The 16,974-nt window shown below is 36.9% G+C and overlaps 1 protein-coding gene across 3 annotated transcripts in view; it reads right to left on the bottom strand.

Annotated features, from left to right (window-relative positions):
- The window catches only part of ASH1L (ASH1 like histone lysine methyltransferase), a 201,291-nt gene that overhangs the window by 172,589 nt on the left and 11,728 nt on the right, over positions 1–16,974 (bottom strand). Inside the window, exon 2 of one of the 3 annotated variants that reach the window (XM_081494192.1) lies at positions 15,626–15,779. The exons of the other annotated variants lie outside the window; for them this stretch is intronic. The gene's annotated coding sequence lies outside the window, so the exon portion shown is untranslated. The remainder of the gene's footprint in view (positions 1–15,625; positions 15,780–16,974) is intronic. 3 annotated transcript variants of the gene reach the window in all.

The raw sequence follows: 16,974 nt of genomic DNA, 5'->3' as shown, positions 1-16,974 counted from the left end.
TATAGAGAGGAGATAAGAACATCATGAAGAACCCAAAATCGCAGTTTAAATGGATCAAAATGCAGTTCAAAATGGTTAAATTCCCTTAGTTACAAATAAATTTATATTTCAGAATACATCTATTATTCTCCAGATATTATAAACAAGCTGCAATGGTATGGTGCAAATCAATGTTTAAGAACCACTGTTAAAATTCAACCAACAAGCTTCTGCAACTGACAGTCAAGCAAACACAGTTTAAGATAAAAATAATATATATTTCAACATTCCTCAGTTTCAAAGGAATATATTTCTCACATTTTAGTTAAATAAAATCAGTTTCATTCAAGGTGAAGAATCATATTTTGGGCTAGTTTCAGCACTCCAATCTTATTTATTAAGAGGTGGTAGGTTTTCCAGGTTAAGACTCTTGGGCTAGAATTATCTCTAATGCTGGTTTATGATTCAACTCTGAATCTATATACTCACAAATTCATTCCTTAAAAAATATTTCTAAACAACCGTCATGTGCCAGGCACTGGGCAACACCCTGGAAATCACAGTATTGAACAAAACAAATCCAGTTCCTAAATTTATAAGCATTATAACTAGTGAGAAACACAAACATTAAGTAACTGTATAAATTATTTAGAACAATTGCTATCAAAATTCTAAAAACCAGAAGTATATTTTCAAAAGTTTTCCCAATAGCAAATAGTCAGTTGTCACAATTCAATCTCCCAAATCCATAAATATTTTAAAACCAGAATGCAAAAAAACAAAAATCCCAGAATATAGATTTACTGTTTTACAATAGCTGGTACACCTTATCAGAGAATCTGAATAATCTTACACAAGGCAACCCTTTTTCATAAAAAAAGATTCTCAAGAAACCATATTACTATATAATCTAATGACTATTGAATATAAAACCAAAGTAATTCACTATTCTTGAGGACTGACAAACTAGTTTTTCTTTCAAGCATATATCTGAATATATGATCCAAGACTTGCATCTGGGGAAAAAAGAACATCCTATCCCTTAGAAGGGGCTTCCCTGGTGGCTCAGATAGTAAAAAATCAACCTGCAATGAGGGAGACCTGGGTTCAATCCCTGGGTTGGGAAGATCCCCTGGAGAAGGGAACAGCTACCCACTCCAGTGTTCTGTCCTGCAGAATTCCATCACAGAGGAGCCTAGCAGGCTACAGTTCATGGGGTCACAAGGAGTCAAGACACGAGTGAGTGACTTTCACTTCACACCTCTTAGAAAGTTCCATTTATGAGGTAGAATGGGCTCCCCAAGTGGCGCTAGTGGTAAAGAACCTGCCTGCCAATGCAGGAAACATAAGAGACCTGGGCTAGATCCCAGGGTTCGGAATATGCCCAGGAGGAGGGCATGGCAATCCATTCCAGTATTCTTGCCTGGAAAATCCCACGAACAGAGGAGCCTGGCGGGCTACAGTCCACAGGGTTGCAAAGAGTTGGACACGATTGAAGCAATTTAGCACATGAAGTAGAATATTTTATAGTTTAAACTAAGTGCCTTAAGACTTTTCTTTCCAATGAGATTGTAGGACTTTCAAAGCAAATATCATATGATATAACTTTTAAAACCCATACAAGAAATGTAAATAGAATGCATAGCCAATGACTGGCCTAATATAGCAAGGCTCAATAGAAGGTGCCAGCAATTTTATTAGTAGTACTAGCAGCATTTTAAGTAGTTACTCAACAAATACTGGCAACTGACTGAAGTGTGCTCCTATTCTATTCATTCACACAAACAGTTGAAAGAATAATTTTCAAGTCATTTACATATGACAATTCTTGCTGTCTACCATTTCATATATTAACACTTCACAATAGCATTCAAGGCTCTTCATAATCTGGCTCTAACTATTCAAACTTGTCTATCCTTACTTCCTAAAACACAACCTCTATGATTTAGTCAATTCTGTTTTGTTTTTGTTTTCTTTACTATCCCTAACAAATTGTGTTCATTTCTCTTCAGTGCTGTGTGCTATTTTTTCCATGATGTGTTCAGTTCAGTTCAGTTGCTCAGTCATGTCCAACTCTTTGCGACCCCATGGATAACAGCATGCCAGGCCTCCCTGTCCATTACCAACTCCCGGAGTCTACTCAAACTCATCTCCATTGAGTCGGTGATGCCATACAACCATCTCATCCTCTGTCGTCCCCTTCTCCTCCTGCCTTCAATCTTTCCCAGCATCAGGGTCTTTTCAAGAGTCAGCTCTTCACATCAGGTGGCCAAAGTATTGGAGTTTCAGCTTCAACATCAGTCCTTCCAATGAACACCCAGGACTGATCTCCTTTAGGATGCACTGGTTGGATCTCCTTGCAGTCCAAGGGACTCTCAAGAGTCTTCTCCAACACCACAGTTCAAAAGCATCAATTCTTCAGTGCTCAGCTTTCCTTATAGTCCAACTCTCACATTCATACATGACTACTGGAAAAACCATAGCCTTGACGAGACAGACCTTTGTTTGGCAAAATGCTGTCTAGGTTGTTCATAACTTTCCTTCCAAGGAGTAAGCGTCTTTTAATTCCATGGCAGCAGTACCCATGTGCAGTGATTTTGGAGCCCAAAACAATAAAGTCAGTCACTGTTTCCCCATCTATTTGCCATGAAGTGATGGGACCAGATGCCATGATCTTAGTTTTCTGAGTGTTACGCTTTAAGCCAACTTTTTCACTCTCCTCTTTCACTTTCATCAAGAGGCTCTTTAGCTCTTCCTCACTTTCTGCCATAAGAGTGGTGTCATCTGCACATCTCAGGTTATTGGTATTTCTCCCAGCAATCTGATTCCAGCTTGTGCTTCATCCAGCCCAGGTTTCTCATGATGTACTCTGCATAGAAGTTAAATAAGCAGGGTGACAATACACAGCCTTGACGTACTCCTTTTCCTATTTGGAACCAGTCTGTTGTTCATGTCCAGTTCTAACAGTTGCTTCCTGACCTGCATACAGGTTTCTCAAGAGACAGGTCAGATGGTCTAGTATTCCCATCTCTTTCAGAATTTTCCACAGTTTCTTGTGATCCACACAGTCAAAGGCTTTGGTATAGTCAATAAAGCAGAAATAGATGTTTTTCTGGAACTCTCTTGCTTTTTCGATGATCCAGCGAATGTTGGCAATTGATCTCTGGTTCCTCTGCCTTTTCTGAAACCAGCTTGAACATCTGGAAGTTCACGGTTCACGTACTGCTGAAGCCTGGCTTGGAGAATTGTGAGCATTACTTTACTAGCATGTGAGATGAGTGCAATTGTGCGGTAGTTCGAGCATTCTTTGGCATTGCCTTTCTTTGGGATTGGAATGAAAACTGACCTTTTCCAGTCCTGTGGCCACTGCTAAGTTTTCCAGATTTGCTGGCATACTGAGAGAAGCCTTTCACAGCATCATCTTTTAGGATTTGAAATAGCTCAACTGGAATTCCATCACCTCCACTAGCTTTGTTCGTAGTGATGCTTCCTAAGGCCCACTGGACTTCACATTCCAGGATGTCTGGCTCTAGGTGAGTGATCACACCATCGTGATTACCCCTGTTGTGAAGATCTTTTTTGTACAGTTCTTCTGTGTATTCTTGCCACCTCCTCTTAATATCTGTGTTAATGATGTGTTTTCACATCCTGAAATTCAAAACTCTGAAAAAATTAAAAGTATTTTCATAATATTCTAAGTGACAAAATGTGACCTGACCTGATCTGAATCCATTTTGGTCTTAATTACCACAATTTCTGTGAACAGGCATATACATTAATGCAGAATTATCAAAGTGTGTGATTAAGGAGTCTTTGTTGCCAGTTCTTCCTTTTCTCCCCTAACTCTAAACACTGGAGTGCCCCAGGGTATGCCTTTTCCTTTTCTATTTACATTCACTTCCTAAATCACCAGATTCAGTCTACTGAATTTGGTGGCGGTGGTTTAGTCAGTAAGTCACGCCTGACTTTTGCCATCTGATGGACTGCAGCCCTCCAGGCTCCTCTTGTCGATGGGATTTCCCAGGCAAGAATACTGGAATGGGTTGACATTTCCTTCTCCAGGGGATCTTCCTGACTCAGGGATTGAATCCGCTTCTCCTGTGTTGTAGAGGGATTCTTTATCATTGAGGCACCAGGGAAACCTAGTCTTTTGAATTTAAATTCCATATAACATGGATGATTCAAAAATTTCTATCTCCAGATAGAGAACAGCTGAGACTCCTCCAGGAACTCTAAATGCATATTATCTAAATGCTACTTGACACGCTGACTACATAATTAATAATTAGGCACTTCAAGCTTAACACATCCAAACTCAATTTGCCTTTTCTGAGCCCCTCAAATCTGTTCTTCTCACAGGCTTACTTATCTCAATAAATGCAATTCCAACCAGAAATATTAAGACCAAAAAATTTTAATCATCTGTGATTCCTTCCTTTTTTAAATGCCCCATATGTCCACTTGGTCAGAAAAGCCTACTTTACCTTCAAAATCCCTGGAGAAGGAAATGGCAATCCACTTCAGTATTCTTGTCTGGAGAATCCCCATGGACAGAGGAGCCTGGCAGGCTACAGTCCATGGGGTTGCAAGAGTCAGACATGACTTAGAGACTAAACCACCACCACCACCACCGTCAAAATACATGCAGAACCTATTTCTCACTAATTCGACAGTTACCTATCAGATCCAACTGATAATATTTGACCTGGACTATTCAATAACATCCTAACTGGCTCCTTGCTTCAGCCTTTGTATCTCTCTAGAGCCTTTTCAGTTCAGTTCAGTTCAGTTCAGTCACTCAGTCGTGTTCGACTCTTTGCGACCCCATGAACCGCAACAAGCCAGGCCTCCCTGTCCATCACCAACTCCCGGAGTTTACCCAAATCCATGTCCATCGAGTCAGTGATGCCATCCAACCATCTCATCCTCTGTCGTCCCCTTCTCCTCCTGCCCTCAATCCTACCCAGCATTAGGGTGTTTTCCAATGAGTCAACTCTTTGCATGAGGTGGCCAAAGTATTGGAGTTTCAGCTTCAACATCAGTCCTTCCAATAAACACGCAGGACTGATCTCCTTTAGGACGGAGTGATTGGATCTCCTTGCAGTCCAAGGGACTCTCAAGAGTCTTCTCCAACACCACAGTTCAAAAGCATCAATTCTGTGGCGCTCAGCTTTCTTCACTGTCCAACGCTCACATCCATACATGAACACTGGAAAAACCATAGCCTTGACTAGACGGACTTTTGTTGGCAAAGTAATGTCTCTGCTTTTAAATATGCTATCTAGGTTGGCCATAACCTTCCTTCCAAGGAGTAAGCGTCTTTTAATTTCATGGCTGCAGTCACCATCAGCAGTGATTTTGGAGCCCCAAAAAATAAAGTCTGACACTGTTTCCACTGTTTCCCCATCTATTTCCCATGGAGTGATGGGACCAGATGCCATGATCTTAGTTTTCTGAACGTTGAGCTTTAAGCCAACTTTTTCACTCTCCTCTTTCACTTTCATCAAGAGGCTCTTTAGTTCTTCACTTTCTGCCATGAGGGTGGTGTCATCTGCATATCTGAGGTTATTGATATTTCTCCCAGCAATCTTGATTCCAGCTTGTGCTTCTTCCAGCCCAGCGTTTCTCATGATGTACTCTGCATAGAAGTTAAATAAGCAGGGTGACAATATACAGCCTTGACATACTCCTTTTCCTATTTGGAACCAGTCTGTTGTTCCATGTCCAGTTCTAACTGTTGCTTCCTGACCTGCATACAGGTTTCTCAAGAGACAGGTCAGATGGTCTGGTATTCCCATCTCTTTCAGAATTTTCCACAGTTTATTGTGATCTACACAGTCAAAGGCTTTGGCATAGTCAATGCCTTTTCAACAGCATGGTAATCCCTTTAAAGGCTGTATTATATCATGTCACTTCACTCAAAAATCCTTTCAATGACTTCCCATCTCACTCTAAGTAAAAGCTAAAGTCCTCACAATGGTCTAAATGTCCTACAATCTCCTTTACTTCTCTTCCTCTACTCCCTTTTCTCCTACCAGTTTTCCTGCTTAATTCCAAGGAGATAGGGACACAAGTATTCTACTTCTATTTTTCAAACACAAGATACTCCTACCTCAGCGTCTTTGCATTTATTCTACCTGACAAGAACATCCTTTTCCCAGATCACTGAATGATTTGCACTGTCATTTCTATTATGTCTTTGCCTATAAATTGAAAACACCCAGCCCACCTCTTCTCACATTCTATCCTGTTTTATTTCTCCTGTGCTTTTCTCACCATCTGGTGTACAATATATTTATTTATTGTCTACACCCTTCCATTGGAATGTAAAGTCCACATGGAAATGGATTTTTGTCAGTTTAGTTCAATGGAGTATTCCAGCATCAACAACAATATCTGGCACATAGGTAGTAAAATAAATACTTCAATTAATTCCATGCCTTATGTGGGTTACATCTTATTGGCTTCAACTTGTTCCTTTTCTATTCTTTTCCCTCCTTTTTCTTTCTTGTTTCTTAAATTCTAATGCCAATCCAGGGTTTCGTGTTACTAATGGTGAACTGATGGGCCTGCCAAATATCTTACTGGTTAGTTATAAAAAGAAATTCTTTTAGGACTAAAAACAAATAATAATTTATTCAAAAACAACTGCTTTTATGCTCACTACTCAACAGTATACACATTTTAAAATTTCCCAACATTTTTAAATTTTCATCATGAAACAATACCAGAAGTTTTAATGTACATGTACAAATATAAAGTAGAATTTCTGTATTTCTTCCAAAGAACTCAAAGCATTTTTTACCAGCACTTATTTCCAAAACATTCCAGAGAAGGGTTTGGAGAACATGACTATCTTCATTTTAAAAACAGAAAAAACTGAAACCAAGTGACACAAATTATTTACAGAACATCAATAAATGGAAATTTAGTTTGAAAATACTGACCACTACCCTAGAAATGTATGCAAGAATAAAGAAATATTATGTTTCCTTAACTTCATCAAGGAGGAAAAAAAGAAAATCCTAAGGGCATATTTTGTGAATCCATTTAGGAAGACTGGAAAATCATGACTGGCAAACTCCACATACCAAATTTAAGTGTGTCTAGTAAAAACAAACCCAAGTTCTGAAGATACTTCACAACAAAGAATTCTTTTTATCTGCTAAACGTAAACTGCTTGAAAAGCAGTCCCTACAACAGCTGCCAGAATGTTGTTTTTGAACTTTTAAAGCAATGTTCTTTGTGAATGATATTCTTTCAGCTTTTGGAAAGACGTATCTATACAACCTAGGTTTTCCATCTCAGGGCAAGGATTCCATATTGTTACACAATTTATTTTGGTTCTTACTATAATATATTCAATTTAAAACACAGTTTCAAGGAGAAACACAGAACTAAGAATGCTAGAATGTCTTCATTCATGCTCAAAGAGGTAAATTCAACATTCATCTAATATGCAACGTTGGGGTTTATATTTTCACACCATTGAAAAAATCCAAAAAAGTCTAGCCCAAATTCAAGAGGAAACAAGATTAAATATATGCATGAAGTCCCTTCTCCCAGATCATTTTATCTGTGAACAAAGTTTTTAGAAAATTACTAATTACAGGTGACCCTTGAACAAGAGTTTGAACTGCACAGGTCTACTTAAAAATTTTTTTCAATAGTATATATTACAGTACTATGTGATTTACAGTTGGCTGAATCCACAGATGTGGAGAACTGCATATACAAAGAGCTGACTATGTGGAATTTTTGACCACTTGGAGGGGCAGGCCCCTAATCCCCATTTTGTTCAAGGATCAGCTATATATATTTTCTAAGTACTACAAATATTTTCTAAGTACTACAAATACTGAGTCCTTACAGTGGGCTTAGCATTAGCAATTTAAAAATAATAAAAATACCTAAATTTTACCAAGCTCTTAATATGTGCAAAGCGCTATGCTAAAAGTTTTATATAGATTATTTCATTTAAGCCTCACCATCAGCCATGAAGCAGTTACTATTATTACTTTCTTTTTAGAGATTAAAAATCAGGTGTGCCTGTTTGTGTGCTTAGTCACTTCAGTTGTATCCAACTCTTTGTTAATAGCCATTAAAAGGTAGAGTCTAGGTCTGTCTGGCTCATCTTAAACACTATGCTGTACTGCCTACCAAAGATCATGTTTAATGTTAAGTCATTTAGTCGTGTCTGACTCTTGGCAACCGCATGGACCGTGGCCCCATCAGGCTCCTCTGTCCACAGAATTCTCCAGGCAGGAATACTGGAGTGGGCTGCCATTTCCTTCTTCAAAGATCACGTTTAGTCCTGATCTTATCACTCCTCTCTGCTACATTTGCTATTTGAAACTCTCAGCTGGCTGTTATGATCACAGGTTCTACTGGCTCTCCAACTACCTCTCTAACCATTCTATCATTTCCTTTATGGATTCATCATTCTTAACTTCAATAAATCCTTCCTCCATTCAATAAATATTTTCAGAGTCTCTAAACATGTTTTGAGAATTGTGACATCTACAGTAGATAGTCATAAGTAATACAAATATGGTTCTTGGTGTCATGAACCTTAAATTTTAGAGGTGAAGAGAGATGAATGACTAATCACATAAATGTATTTAACTTCTAATAAATGTGAAGGTACTACTATGCGAGGTAGTATATCAAGGAAACCTGGAAGGATGGGAAATACATCTTAGAAAAACATGTAACTATAAGCTGAGACCCAGTATGAGCAGGGATTAGCCAGGCAAAGTATGGAGGTGAAAATAATCCCAAAATAGGGGAATGGTGTGTGTAAAAACTCCCTGATATTGTAAAGGTAAACCAAAGGGAGAACAGTACAAAACGAAAATGGAAAGATAAGTAAAAATAGCTTGCAGAAGGCCTTTTTAGTCTGTGTGAAAGATATGGAATGCAAAGAAAGGCTCTGAGTAGGGAGTAACAAGATACAATTTACATTTTAAGCAAACGCCTCTGGTTGCTATGGAAGAATAATTAGAAAGACAGCAAGGGTTGATTATGAAATAACAGTCATAAAATTGACATATTAAGGTAGTAGCACTGGAAATTTTTTAAAAATTGATGAATTAAGAGATATTTTAGAGGTATAACTGATACGACTTGTCAGTAAGGAGGAAGAGGAGGAGAGGGAAAGAAAATATGAAGACTTGAGCAACTAGAGAATTCTATGGTGGTATACCATTTAGACACTCCTTCAACAAATATTTACTAAGTGCTCATTATGTAACAAAAACTTGTATAGAGCTGCAAAAAACCCACAAAAATTCTGCCCTCATGGGGCTAACATTCTATAAACTGTTTGCCAGGATGAGAAACGTGAGATCAAATGTTCAGTAATAAATATCTTAAATCTTAGATGCCTGTGAAACTTTTACATAGAAAGATCAAGCAGACAGATAAAAATATATGTACATGATAATATATACAGTGGTAGTGGTTTAGTCACTAAGTCATGTCCAACTCTTGTGACCCTTTGGACTGTAGCCAGCCAGGCTACTCTGTCCATGGGATTTCCCAGGCAAGAATACTGGAGTGGATTGCCCTTTCCTTCTCCAGGGGATCTTCCTGACCCAGGGATCAAACCTCAGTCTCCTATATTACAGGCAGACTCTATGAAGTGAGCCATCAGGGAAGCTACTATGATAATATATGAATATAAAGTAAAAGGCATTTTATAAGTTTTTGTTTTAACTTGGTAAGAAAAGTAATTTATCTTATTAACTTTTCTTAATATGTAAAAACAATATTTTTTTCCCTTTTTAGATATGTACACATTTAAAATTACCACACTGCATACTAAACAATGTTTGCAGATTTTTAGCTTAAAATAAGTAAAATCTTGCTTGACTCATCTATAATAAATTTTCCTGTTCCTCTGTGGTCTTTACTAAACATAGTTAGAGATTGTAATCATTACTTTATATCTCAACATTCAAAACCAGATATAAATTAACTATATGAGGCTTTTACAAATTTATAGTTTATTATGCATTTTAATTTGTCTTGGGTTTCATGCTCTTTAAAATTCTTATAGATGACCGTAATATTTCTTAGAATATATCATGTTAGCTAAGTAATCACAGTACCACCAGAAATGTGGAGATCATCATTGACTCCTCAATCTAACAACTAAAACTTGTGAAAACCATATAATTTTTGATTACATATAATTCTAATTCCACTGCCACTGACTTGTCCAAAAAAATAAAATTCTGACCCAAAATATAATACTGGCTTTCTAACTTCTTTGTATATTCACTTGCTCTCCATCAGTCTTTTCCCCAAGATACAGTCAGAAAGATGATTTCTAAAAATAATCTAATTATGTCATTTCTCAGCTTAAAATCTTTGAAGTTTTCATGTTGACCTTTGGATATAAAAGTCCCTAACCCTAAACATAATTTATAACTTAGATTTTCAGTATGGTACAGTATTTAAAGACACAAACTGGATCCAGAATGCACAGGCTCAGATCCCAGGTGCTGGTAGATTAGTTTTGGGCAAGGCACTCCATGCCTTGTTGTCTCATCTGTGAACAGAAACTGTTTGGGGGGTTCAATGAACTAGTCCATGAGAAGTACTTACAAAAGTACTTCACACGCACACACAAAGTGTTTACTTTTTTGTTATTATTACCTTCCTCTACCTAACTCTAGCCACATCATTTCTCATTCTTCTGTGAGCAGAGCAGGAGCAAATAAGACTTCTCAAAAGCAGTAATATATGTATGACATAGAAACAGTTCTAAGTGTTCTAAGAACTTTTCAGTTTTCCAAATGTCTTTGTCTTCCTCCCTCTAAAAGGACACATAGTTCTCTCTGCCTAGAACTCTCTTCCACTCCCTTCTAGGTCAACTACCACTCATCCTTTCCATCTCAGCTTAAAGGTCAGTTCATCAGGCAGACACATCCTAACCCCCTAGACCAGGAGATCTTCCTTTTACAGGGTCATATAGCATACTGTACGTCCTGTAGCAACTTATACTAATAAGCTACATGCTTAATATCCACATTCTACATGAGACCATTTGCTTCATAATAATAAGAATCCTATCTGCCTTATCACTGCTTTATCCTTAGTAAAGTGCCTGGACCATAAGAGATATTCAATAAATACCTAGTGACTGAATAAGCAAACGTGCATATTACTATATATTTTAATCATGTATACCGAGAATAGATAAAATGAAAATCAAAATACTAAAGAATTGGTATTTTAATTGTCTTTAGACATTATTCAATCTTCTCACACTGTTTTAACAACTAAAATTAAGCACTATATATATTACCAGTAAAGGCATAAGCAGTGTCCTAATTGGTTTAAGATATTTTACATTAAACCACTAAATCACAAATGTTACATAAGTCACTGAAATCACAAAGAGCTAAAATATCTTCATGAAGATACCAACAAAATTTGAACTGTGTTCCTAAATGATTTACACAACATAAACTACAAAGCTGGACAAATTAAGCTTTTTTACTCAACTACAGAACAACCCTTCATTTAAAAGTTAGGGACAATCACCAACAATTCCTAACAGTACTAATCAGCAATAAATCTAGCTATTTTTATATTTATGTACTGTACATATTTCTTAAATTCCGAGATACTACTGATTCTAAGAGGTTTCACGAATCAATGACCACATTTCCAGAGGAAAATTTTTTATAAACTACCACCACATTAAATGTAATTATCAGCTGTGTTATTTCCTAATTTCAGAAACATTAAACGGGGAGGAAAGAATGTCTCTCATGACCAAAGAAATACTATATTATACCAACAAATTATTGCAGAAACTTAGAACAGGAAAGTGAAATAGCAGACATAAATTATAATTAGTAAGCCACAAAAGTAAAATATGCACAGAATTCCCAAAGCTAATCCTGAGGAAAAAATTGTACTTATCAACTGCCTGTCAGGAAGATAATCTAATCAAAGCTTACTTTAGTTCTCCCTAATAAAGTTAACAAAGATCAAATATATATAACTTCTATTCTGTTTTTAAGAAAGGAGGGATGGGTCCATGATTGCAAGGAATGTGCAGGGACAGTGATCTCTATCCCTAGGGAATTCTAGAATGGCAACAGGAGGGAAGTACAAGTTAACATCAAAAAGATTTGCTCATTAACGAATTATTACACTTTGACCAGGATTAAAGGCTGTCAATTCAGGGCCAACCCACTTGGTTATACACTAAACAAGAGTCACTTCCAAGAGGGCACCATTTATTTCGTAAATATCTTACATTTTTTTTTCATAAAACTTTTCTGTGGAAAAATTGGAGTCGGAATGTAAAATGGTGCAGTTGCTTTGGAAAACAGTCTGGCAGTTACTCAAAAGGCTAAACAGAGTTACCACATAACCTTGCAATTTCACTCTTAGGTGTATGTGTATATGTATGTACGTGTGTGTGTGTGTGTGTGTGTGTGTGTGTGTGTGTGTGTGTGTACCCAAGAGAAATGAAAATATTTATCTACACAAAAACTTGTACATAAATGTTCACAGCAACATTATCCATACAATGAAATGTTATTCATCTAAAAAACAGCATACAGTCACCCCTCAGTATAGGCAGGGGATTGGCTTCAAAACCCCCACAGATACCAAAATCCAAAGGTACTGATGCCGTTTATATAAAATGGCAAAGTATTTTCATATAACCTACATGCATTTAAATCACCTCTAAATTGCTTCTAATTCCTAACACAAAGTAAATGCTACATAAATAGTTGTAACTATATCGTGAATGCTGTGTAAATAGTTGCATGCAGCAAATTCAAATTCTGCTTTTTGGAACTTTATGGAATTTTTTCCACCCATTTTCAATCCACAGTTAGTTGAATGTGAGGATGTGAAACCCAAGGATACTGAAGGCCAGATGTACTGATAGACCTGCTATAACACAGATGAACTTTCAAAACACTGTTAAATGAAGGAAGCCAGCAACAGAAAACACTGTAACGTTCCCTTTGTATGAAATGTCCAAAAACAGCAAATCTATACAGAAAGAAAGTAGATTAGTGGGCTGATAGCCCTAGTAATTAGGGCTAGGGTAAAAGGGAAATATCTGCACTGGAAAGTGACTGCTAGTGGGTACCAAGATGAATGTTCTTAAATAGATAGTGGAGATGGGTGTAGAACTATGTGAATATACTAAAATCACAGAATTGTGTGTTTCTTTTTTTTTTTTTAATAAATTTATTTATTTTAGTTGGGGGCTAATTACCCCACAATTTGTATGTTTCAAATTAGTGAATTGTACAGTACCTCAACAAATTATACCTCAATAAAGCTATTTAACATTTTTCTGGCAGATCAAAATAAAGGGTCTTGTGGAAGGGATTCCCTTTCTACTTTGCATGAAAGCAGAATACACGAGTGGCCATCCTGCAAAAACTTAAAAAACAATATTTATACGCTCATACAGAACATTTCTGTTTGGTCGCACTGGTCTCAGCTGCAGTGCACAGGAGCTTCAATTTTTGCTGCAGCATGTAGGCTCTTTAGTTGTGACCTGTGCGATCTAATTCCTTGACCAGTGATGGAATCTGGAGCCCCTGCATTGGGAGTGTGGAGTCTTAGCCACTGGACCACCAGGGAAGTCCCTGTAAAAAATCTTTTCGAGTTAACATTTCAATATGGCAAGAAGCTTATTTATTTGATATACGTTTGCTGCATGTTGACTTAATCAGCTATCCATTTGGAGAGAACAAAGATCCATCCCTCACTTTAAACACAAGAATAATTTCCTCATACATTTAAGAGCTATATGTAAAAATAAAAGCACTTGAAGAATATCTGTGACTATTTCTGTAGCCTATGGTTGAGAAACCTTAAAGCAAATGAGGAAACTAGAAACCACAAAGGAAAATACGGACAGATTTGATTATATAAAAGCATTATATACTTGTAATATAAGATGTAAATAAAATCAAAGACAAACAATAAATTGGGAGAAGATATAATAAATATGAAAAAGGATTAATATCTCTAACACACAAAGTTATTTCTATAAACCAGAACAAAAGAAAAGATATACAGGAGATATGCATAGGCAATTGACATCAAAAGATGACCTACCTCATTGGTAGTCAAGCAGATGTGAACTAAGATAAGATATTTTTCACTCATTACTTTGGTTGAAATTTAAGACTATCAACTAATACTGGCAAGGTGGGAAAGGGACACTAGTGACCACCATCATTTTGGAAAGTAGTATTTTCTATCATAGAAAAACAAAAGCACCAATGAAAGGCTATTATAGCAGTCCTTGATGTGCCACACACAAAAACAGTTAAGTATATATATACACAAATATACAGCCACATATGCTATTTTTAAGTAAAAAGGCAAGCATGATCTCATATTCGTAAAGGGTAGAAAAAACATATGTATTTGTATGCACACAGAAATAAATATGAATGGATGATTATACACCAAGTGATAGCACTGGTTACCTTTAGGGAAAAAGATTTGGAAGTAAACAGGGAAAAAAATTACTTATAAATATTTTTTCCTTGACCTATTACAGAGTTTTACAATTAAGCACAAATCCAACAAAAACATATCTTTAAAAAATCTGAAATATACTGAAATATACATAGCTACTATATACAGTATTCTTGCCTGGAAAAACCCATGGACAGAGAAGCCTGGCAGGCTACAGTCCAAAGGGTTGCCAAGAGTCAGACATGACTTAGCGACTAAACCACCACCATCACTACCACATGCACACACCTCTCAAGTCTTGTTCATATATACATAAAATCGAGAAATCTAACCCAGTAGCTTTTGCATGTTACTTTTTAACTCTATTATCTTAATACTGACTAGCTATTTTCTTTACTGGCTCCGTCACAAGGCATGTGAGATCCTAGTTTCCAACCAGGGATTGAATCCACACCTCGTGCATTGGAAGCACAGTCTTAACCACTGGACCTTTAGGGCAATTCCTGAAGTGCTATTTTCTTAATACAATCCTCTCCTTTTGTTTCCATTCAAGACTACCACCTAGAACACACCTCTTTTATCTTTTGTCTTATTGTGGTAAGAACACAATATGAGATCTACCAAATTTTTAAGTGTACACTATTGTTGACTATATGTACAATCTGTACAATAAATCTCTAGGGCTTATTCATCTTGCTCGACTGACTAAACCTTATGCCTATTAAGTAATTCTCCATTTCCTTCTACCTGCAACTATATGTTCTTCAATCTAGATCAGAAAAAGAAAACAAATTGGACTTCACGAAAAATAAAAACTTTTGTTCATCAAAAGACACCAGCAAGAGGGTGAAAAGGGAAGCCACACATGGGATGATATCTGCAATGCACAGATTTGAGAAAAGAATTGCATTCAGAATATATATTAAGAGTAGGACTTCACAAGAGGATGCCCAGTGTCCAACACACTGTGAAAAGATGCTCAACCTCACCAGTGAAATGCAAATCAATACCAATGAAATACTATTACCCACTAAAATGGGTAAAATTAAAAAGAATGGCAACACTAAAAATTGGGGAAGATGTCGCCCTAATAAAGTTATAAAGTCATACAATAAAACTTGGAAAACTGTTTGACTGTATTTACTAAAGATAAAAATATGCTTACCCTGTGGCCCAGCAATTCCACTCCTAGGTATATGCCAAAGAGAAATGAGTGCATACTGTTCACCAAAAGAGGGGAGATGACCAGGTAAAGCTTCACAGCATCAACTTGAACTTTGTCTCAGAAGTTGGGTAGGTGTTCTCTAAGCAGCCAGGCACTGGGAGGAACATGAAAGTCATGGAGATATAAACGAATTGTGTGTGGAAATGACTGACAGTTCCAAACAGCTGAAGCACAAGGGTAAGAGGCCCAATAAGACACAAAACTAAAGAAGTAGGCAGGATCCTAACAGTGCTAAAGAGTATGTCCTGCCAAGGCACATGATCAGGTTTGATTCAGAAACTGCATGCATTTCAGAGTGTGTGGGATATAGCTAGGAAACCTAGCTGGAAGCCATCCAGGGTAGGGCACAGATAGATGATTATCATTTTGCTGCCATTTTACCAATTTTGGAGACTTACTTTTCTTAAAGCCAGCCTGCCATTCTAACACTGGTATGTTGCTTTAACTAGTTATTCTCCAGAAATTATTGCATTACTAAAATCGTGAAGAGAAAAGGAAGGTGGACAGATAACAGACAGTCCAGCAAAGATTTACTTAAACCACCATCCAACCATGATACCATATGTGTTTATTTCCCTTTTTAAATGCAATCCCTATTGAAGAACAGGCAAAGAATGCAACTATTGTTACATAACAATTCATAATTAAGATTCTTATGAAACAAAGTATAATGGCCTACAATCAAAATTGCACAAGAACCTCCCCCCAAATTACATGCCAAAAATCTTATGGGCATATGTGCACTTTTGGGGAAAGGTTAGAAAGGTTTCATTATGCTCTAAATGGGGTCCATGACCACTACCACCACCACCACCACCACCAAGAGTTATGATCCTCTGTTTTTAAGGCCAGCTTCTCAGGTAAGGTACAAAATAGATGCCCATGAAACTTGGAGGTTGCCACTTTAAATCACCTAGTTCTAAGTCTCAGTAAATATAGTTTCCGGATTTGTGTGGAACAGATTCACCTAGAAATGTTTTTTGAGGCTTACCTGAATCCCAAATCATACTACTTTTTTAAACATCTCAGTTCTGCTTAATAAGAATGCTTCTAACTATCTGGAAATTTTTGGTAATGTTTCTTAAGGATGCCATTTATATGGAAGAGAATTGGGTCTCAAATACATACAAATGATGTTTCTGACTTAGGAAAAATAAATCATACATGATATGGAGCCTTAATTCTCAGGTGCTTTCTATAAAGCAGCCAACAAGCAATCAAATAAACCCTAGGGAATATGTTGTTACTAGAAAAGTTTCCCCTCAATGTTTTGGAATTAATACCTTTTC

The sequence above is a fragment of the Giraffa tippelskirchi genome, chromosome 5 (assembly GCF_054371585.1).
Source record: "Giraffa tippelskirchi isolate mGirTip1 chromosome 5, T2T-mGirTip1v1.2.pri, whole genome shotgun sequence".
Classification (NCBI taxonomy): Eukaryota; Metazoa; Chordata; class Mammalia; order Artiodactyla; family Giraffidae; genus Giraffa; species Giraffa tippelskirchi.
This window is presented reverse-complemented; position numbering and strand designations above follow the sequence as displayed.